We start from the raw sequence: 8,261 nt of genomic DNA, 5'->3' as shown, positions 1-8,261 counted from the left end.
TCTTCATAGTATCCTGATATCCTTTTTACTTCATTTGGTTCTGTTGTGATGTCACCCATTTTGTTTCTTATTTGTGTTATTTGTATTCTCTCCCTCTTTTCCTTTGTTAAATTTGCCAGTAGTTTGTCAATTTTATTGACAAATAAATTGGCTACCGCCTTTGCTGAGTGCCCAATTTGCCAGCAGCAGAGACCAACACTGAGTCTGCAATATGGAACTATTCCTTTCAAAACCAACTTCTGGTCTTGTTTTTTGGTTTTGCCCATCTATTTTCTGCTTCATTGATTTCTGCTCAAATCTTTATTATTTCCTTCTTTCTGGTGACTATAGGCTTTTCTTGCTGTTCTTTTTATAATTGTTGGAAATGTTGGTTTAAAGTATTGATTTTGGCTCTTTCTTCTTTCTTGTTGTGTGCATTTATTGCTATCAATTTGCCATTGATCACTCCTTTTGCTGTGTCGCAAAGTTTTGGTAGGTTGTGTTTTCATTCTCGTTTGATTCAAGGAATTTTTGAATTTAAATTTTTATTTCTTCTCTTACCCAGTCTTTCTGAAGGAGGGTGTTGTTTAGTTTCCATTTGCTTACTCTTTTTCCATTGATCTTCCTAGTGTTGATTTTTAATATGATAGCATTATAATCTGAGAAGATGCTTTACAGTATTTCAATGTTTTTAAATTTATTAAAGCTTGCTTTATGGCCTAACATATGGTCTATCATGGAAAAGGTTTCATGTGCAGTAGAAAACAATATATTGTGCTGTTCTTGGGTGCAGTGCTCTGTAGATGTCTCTAAGGTCAATTTGGTGGATTGTATTGTTTAGCTCTTCTGCATCATTGCTGGGTTTCTCTCCAGATGTTCTATTTTTCATTGAAAGTGGTGTATTAATGTCTCCCACTATGACTGTGGAGTCACCTATTTGACTTTTCAACTCTTTTAATGTCTGATTTATGTATTTTGAGGCTCTTTCATTGGGGCCATAGATATTTATTATGGTTATAATAGGTATATGGTTATATCCTCTAGTTCAATTGATCATTTAATCATTATATAATGTCCTTCCTTTTCTTGTATGGTGGGTTTTGTCTTAAAGTCAATTTGAGCAGAAATTAATATTGCCACTTCTGCTCTTTTATGGTTGCCATTTGCTTGATATATCTTTTTCCAGCCTTTGATTTTTGTTTTTGTCTTTAAGGTGTGTCTCTTGTAGACAGCATATTGCTGGGTTTTGTTTTCTTATCCAATCTGCAACTCTCCATCTCTTGAGTGGTGCATTTAATCCATTAACATTCAATGCAATTACTGACAAGCATGAATTAGTTGCTGTCATTTTGTTATGTGTTTTTTCATGGTCTCCCTGGTTTCTTTGTTCCATATTATTTTCTGTGCTGAGCTCATTATGTTTATGAATCATGTTATAATTTTCTTTGTTGCTGTTGTTTTAGTATTTGCTAAATATTCATGCTTGTCCTCTTTTTTATTGTGACATGAAGGTTTATCATTTTTCTTTGAGGTTACCCTGTGATTCATCATTTTCTTCCCAAGATAGAATAGCCATTCTATCTTGCAACTCTCTTAACTTCACCATTTAGAAGTTCTGTAACTACATAGTATTTTCCCTCTTTCTGGTTTGTAGTTGTCCTCACTTGCCAATTGATGTCTCTGGTTCCCTGTTTACAATCTTGTAAGCTCATTTTACTTTGGATATGTCCATAGCTGTGGTTTCTGGTTTACGTCATCTTATGTATTAATGGTCAGTTGTTATTTTCTATTTTTGGTTCTCTGTTCAAAGGACTCCCTTTACATCTCTTGTAAGGTTGGTCTGATTTTAACAAATTCCCTTAGTTTCTGCTTATCTGGAAGTCTCCTAATTTTACCATCAAATTTGAGGGACAATTTTGCCGGGTATATAATTCTTGGTTGAAAATTTTTCTCTTTCAGGGTTTTATATATATATACCATCCCATTGCCTTCTCGCTTGCATGGTTTCTGCTGAGAAATCAGAGCTTATACTTAGTTGTTGTTACTTTTTGTTTTTCCCATGTTGCTTTCAGGATTCTTTCTTTGTCTTTGGTTTTGATGAGTTTGATGATGATATGTCTTGGTGATTTCTTTTGGGGTCTATCCTATTTTGGGTTCATTGGACTTCCTGAATGGATGTATTCTCATCTTTCATCACATCAGGGAAGTTCTCCTCCAACAAATCTTGGACAATTTTGATAGTGGTTTTATTATTTTCTTCTTGTCCTGGAATTCCAATGACACAGGTTATTCCTTTTGATGGTATCCCATATGAACCTTAGGCTATCTTCATTTTGTTTTGATCTTTTTTTCTGATTGATTCCTTTCCCAAAATGTATTCAGGTATTTATCTTCAATCTCATTAATTCTATCTTCCATTGCATCAATTCTACTTTGCCCTTCCAATGTGTTATCTATTTCTGACAATTTAGTATTAATCTTCTGGATTTCTATCTGTAGATTTAGAATCATTTCTAATTTTCATTTATTTTGTCATTTTGTTTTTGTATTTTCTTCCAAAATTCTTCTAGGCTTTTCTCTGTGTTTTCCTTGGTCTGTCTCTCAATCCTTTGGAGATACCTGGATATAATTCTTTTGAATTCCTAATCAGAGATTTCCAATGCTGCTTCTTCCTCAGGGATGTGTTCTGCATCTATATCCTGCTCCCTTGTTTCTACCACTTTATCTTGCTTCTTTGTGTGGACTGTGATGGTCTGTTGTCTGTGAGACACCATGGTATTGTTGTATTTAGATCTCTGTTAACTGTTTGTGAGGAACAGCCAAGGGTGAGTCAGGCTCTTTTTGGTGGTTGTTTATCCTTGGCCTGTTGGTGGAGAAGGAAGTGGTGGCTTTCAGTAAGTGAAGCTGCAGGATGTGTGTGTAGTTGTATTGTATTGGGACTGTTGTTGTCTTCCACTGAGTTAGGCAAAAATAACAATTGAATAACCATCAAAACAGTGAAAGCAAATGGACAAAAAATGCACCATGTTATCACACTGGAACTGTAACTAAAAAAAGTGAAAAGGGTAACAGAAGGAAAAACAAAAAACCAAACCCCCCAGAAGAACCTGGGGAGAAGGCAATAAGAGAAAAAAGGTAGAGAAGGAGAATAATGAAAAAAAAAAAAATGCAAAAAGAAAAACAAGGAATGGGGTTAGCCATGAGAAAGAAAAAAGAGAGAGAGAAAAAAAATTGTAACCAGGAACAGGAAAAGGAAAGAAGCTGAAAACTAGAACTTGCGAGGGGAAGAATAAAGAATAATAGTAAAAAGGACGAAAGTAATAATGATAATAATAATAATAGTTTTTAAACAGACAAAAAACAAACACAACAAAAAACAGAAAACAGAAAAAAAAAAAAAAAAAAAAACGAGGGAAGGGCTGGGCTGGGCACCCAGGCTCTGCCCGAGCACACAGACTGGGGTGGAGTTCCTGTAGGCCCAGAAGGTGGGTGGGAGTGAGGAATGGCTGCACCTCCATTCACCAAGAGGGAGTGGGATATAAGAGTAACAAGGGGAATATCGCACCTTTCCAGTTGTCCAGGTCCGAAATGTCCTTGGGGTTACTGGCAAGTGGAGCCTCTTCTTAAGTCCCTGGAATCTGGGAGAATGATGTCACTTTAAATATCCAAAATGGTCAAGCTACTTGTAAACATTCAAAATGGCTGTGCCCTCCAGACAGACAAAAGTCCACAGCTCAGCCTGCCGTCTTCTTCTATGCTTTCCCTTTTATTCTCCAGCCACCAGAGCAGTCCTCTGTGCAGTCCCTGGCTAGCAGGGCCACTTTTTGGGTTAATTCTTAGGTTTTACCACCACTTGGCAAACTGTCTGTGCTATCTGGATCCCTGCCAGACTGCTGCTCTGTATGTTTTCTTTTTTGGTGTTTTTATGCAAATTGTTCTGCTAGTTGGAGTGTAGTCCACTTCTATATCCTTCCCTTCAAGGCTCAGGGGTCCAAGATTATCTTCTGTATCTGTGTTAATTGGTACCCCTTTTCTTTGTTGAAGAGGGTCTGTGCAGTCTTTCTGCCTATTCCACCATCTTACTGTAACTCTATTTAATCTTTTTAGGAAAGTGTTATTTTCTTCTATATATCTCGAGTAAATCAAGGGTTCTATCTACTAGGAAATGGCTTTACCAAAAACCCATTGCCAATGAATTATTTCCAATTTATAGCAACCAGTAGGGTTTCCAAGGCATTAATCTTTACAGAAGTTGACTGCCACGTTTCTCCCAGAGTGTGGGTCTTAACTGCCAACTTTTGGTTAGTAAAAAAAATAAAATAAAACGAACTCACTGCCGTTGAGTTGATTCTGACTCATTGCGACCCCTACTGTGTTTCCAAGGTTGTAAACCTTCAAGGAAGTAGATCATATCATTTTCCTCCCATGGAGCAGCTAGTGAGTTTGAACCATTGACTTTCTGGTTAGTAGCCAAGCACTTAACCGTTGTGCTATCGAGAGTCCTTCCAAAATAGCTTAGCCTTTTAAAATACCTAGTTATTCCTTTAAAAAACTGTCACTTTAGAAAATGTCTGCATTCCCATTAATTTTCACTAGATGGCAACAGAAAACAGTGGTCAGATTCCAGTGTAGCTTTAAACCGGAAGGAAGGTTGGGGAATCTACTTCTGTAGTGATACCGCCTTGGAAACTCAAGGAGGGGTCGCTATGAGTTGGATCAATGGCAGAAAGTTTTTGAGTTGTGTGCACTCTCAGATAATAGCTTTAGTCAAAGGCTTGGGACTTCTGTTTAGGCTGGCAGGAGATTACTCCTCTTCACATATATAAACTTTTTGTAAGTTTTTTTTAATCCCAAATCATATTAAGCTGTTGTTACTCAACTATACTTGTGCCTGGTCTTGCTGGCCACCACATAAGCCATTTGCCTGCTTTTGTTCCCCATCCTGTTGTTGTTGTTGTTGTTATGTGCCAACGAGTCGGCCCCGACTCATAGCAACCCCTCCTTGGGTTTCCAAGGCAGTATCACTACAGATGTAGGATTGCCCAATCTTCCTTCTGAGGAGTGGCTGGGGGTTTGAACTGCCAGCCTTCTGGTTAGCAGTCAAGTGCTCTCAAACATTTCTCTGTGTAGATTAGAATGGAATCAGAACCAACTTGGCAGTTTCACCTGCTTTATCAGGTTCTGTCACAAATACTGAGTCTGCAAGTTCATTCTCTTGTTTTCTCTGCCCCTTTCCAATAACCCACCTCAGTCCGATATCAGTCTTTGCCTTCAGATCGGCTGCAGCTGGGTTTCAAGCCAGGTCCCTTTATGGACAGTGAAAAATTTTTCTTCTCAGTATGAATTTGGCTTCACTTCAGCCTGTATCTGCCCGTCACGAGGGGATGATTTATTTCCCGCCATATGCTGTGGAACTTTCTCTGTTAAAGAATGGACTTTCCTACCCAGGCATTCAATGCCTTGTCAGATCTCCCTTGTCAAATCTGCACCCCCTCTGCCTTTTTTTTTTTTTTTTAATCAGGGAATTCAGCCCAGCTTTGCCTAGGCTGTTTATTTGCAGGAAGCGTTGTGTGGTTGTCAGGTCCTTGAGGCTGTGGTACAGTGACAGTTCCAGGACGCTGGTTCCAACTCAGTTACTCTGGGTCTCTCATTTACTCACCATAGGATGGCTAAAGCCAAGGGCCAGGCACCCTGGAGAAAAATAGGGAATTCCTCATGAATTTGTGTGTCATCCTTGCACAGGGGCCAAGCAAATCTTCCAATTTTCATCTTTCCAATTTTTAGTATATGTGCTGCCAAAGTGAGCAATTGGCAGATTCTTTTGATATCTTAGTTCATTGGGCCAAATTGAATTGAGGGTGTAAAGTCTCACCTACTGTTGCCACCACTCTGCAATGCCCATGTGGAGAGGATCCTTCTTAGATTCAACTAAACATTCGGGCTCACAAGACTACTGTAGGCCACACATGACACTGGCCTATCAGGAGGACTAATTACATGGCTAGCAAAGCAGGATCAGTCCTAGCAGTGGGAATTTCTACAGCAATTTCCTCAGCAGACAGCTCAATTGCAAGTAGACAAGAGCTACATTGGGCAGGTACAGAAACTGGCCTGATTTAGAAGTCTCTTGCCCCTACAAGACAATATCTCTGGCAATAACTCCATAGGCAAGGCTTCCAGGTTCCCCACAAGGGACTTGCTAGTTAAAAGAGGAAGCCAAAACTATGGTAACTCTCAGTCCAGATAAAATTTATCAACTAGGAATCATTTTTATTATAAGAAACGATGCCTAATAATACTTGACACATACGATCTGTTTTGGTTCTCTAGTCCCGCCCTAACAGAAAATACTACAATCTCTTTAACAAACATGGATTTATTCTCTTACAGGTTAGGAGGCTACAAATCTGAGTTCAAAGTGCCAGCTCTAGGGGATGGATGAAGACCTCTTGACCTTGAGCTTCATCTCTACCTCTTGCTCCTGGTCCACTGAAGCTGGAGGCAACTCTTAATGCAAGTAGCTATTGGCTACTTGACAAACCCAAGGTTGACAAGCAAAATGGTACAGCCCCAAAATTATCAAGCAAAACACCAGGCCACCAGTTCAAGTCCAGAAACAGTCTCAAGATTGGCAGACAACATGGCAGGCCACTGAGATGAAGACTCGGCCAAATGCAAGATCAATATGTGCCAAAAAGCTTAAGCTCTTTCTTAAAGCATCTTCTTATATACTGGTAACAGGCCACAGCCCTAAGGCAGCTACTCAGCTTCTCACAGTAGATTCCACCATGGAGTTGATTACCAAGATCATCATGGGAAATAACTACATATAGCTGCTTAGATACTCAAAACCAGGCCCAGCCAAGTTGACATATAACCTTACCTACCACACCATCTTTATCTGTTTCTGGGAAAGCATAGAAAATTAACCAAAGGTCAGATTCTTCTACAAAAGTGAATAGGTTTTAACATTTTACACACAACCTAAAGACTATTGTTAGGTGCTGGCAAGTTGGCTCTGACTTGTAGTGACCCTATGTACAACAGAGCAAAACACTGCGTAGTCCTGTGCCATCCTCACAATCTTTGCTATGCTTGAGCCCTTCATTGCAGCCACTATGTTAATCCATCTTGTTGAGGGTCTTCTCATTCTTTGCTGACTCTCTACCAAGCATGATATCCTTTTTCAGAGACTGATCCCTTCTGACAACATGACCAAACTACATGAGAAGAAGCCTGGCCATTCTTGCTTCTAAGGAGCATTATGGCTATACTTCTTCCAAGACAGAGACTGAAAGAGTATAAAATGAAAAACTACTGAAATAAATGGAGTTAAGTAAGGTGGTCAGATACACATATTTTAAAGCCTTTAAAATATATCAGCAATAGTTAGAAACGTATCAGGAATGGATTACCCAATGAGCAAGGTATGCATGGGTTTACATGTGACCTGTAGTGTACAATTTCACCTGTTTTTCACCACTGTAGTGAAACCCATGTGAAATTGGGATTTTGATTTTGATTATGCCATGTTTATAGTTTATTTGGAAAGCACTTACATCTTGACAATATCGACGAATAAGCAGTGTGTCAACTGTAGATTAGTGTGCAGCACACACTGTAGATTAGTAAATAAAAACAATTAAGCCCATGGGTACCTTGCTTATTGGTTAATCTGCCCTTGGGTTATAGACTATTTCTTTCCATAATATGATGTAATATACTTAAAAATAAGTATAACAAAAAATGTTCAAGCCCTACATGAAGAATACTTTAAAACTTGACTGAAAATTCTTGATGAAATGAACTTACATACAATGTTAATTGGATGGGAAGAGTCAATATTGTCAAGATGTAAGTGCTTTCCAAATAAATTACAAACATGGCATAATCCTAATCAAAATCCCATAGTATTTTTCTAAGGAACTTGAAAAATTGATCCTAAAGTTCACATGGAAGAATACAATATAGAAGAAAATTTTGAAAGAAAAGAGAGTGTTCTGTCTTTCCTTTTTTTTTTCTAGCTATCAAAACCATTAAAAAGATATAGTGACCAAGAGTGCATCTTTGTCACAGAAATAAGCATATATATCAGTAGAATTGAATAATCATATTTAGAAACACACACTTTATTTAGTTTTCTTTTGTACTGATATAACTTACATTTGTAAAATGCACAAATTTTATGTGTGCAACTCAGCGAGTTTTACATATGTGTATATCTATTTAAAAACTTCACAGATCAAGATATGGATCATTTCTAGCACTCCAGTATCTCCCTT

General features: G+C 38.2%; 1 non-coding gene across 1 annotated transcript; it reads right to left on the bottom strand.

Moving 5' to 3' along the window:
- Positions 1–5,676: 5,676 nt before the first annotated feature.
- LOC122151846 lies at positions 5,677–5,787 on the bottom strand. The gene has a single exon (XR_006164300.1). It is a non-coding gene; the product is annotated as a U6 spliceosomal RNA (small nuclear RNA).
- Positions 5,788–8,261: the final 2,474 nt, after the last annotated feature.

This window comes from Orycteropus afer, unplaced genomic scaffold (assembly GCF_000298275.1).
Source record: "Orycteropus afer afer isolate SDZICR_OR568_19922 unplaced genomic scaffold, OryAfe1.0 scaffold00827, whole genome shotgun sequence".
Lineage (NCBI taxonomy): Eukaryota > Metazoa > Chordata > Mammalia > Tubulidentata > Orycteropodidae > Orycteropus > Orycteropus afer.
The sequence above is the reverse complement of the archived record's forward strand: the minus strand, read 5'-3'. Positions and strand labels throughout refer to the sequence as shown.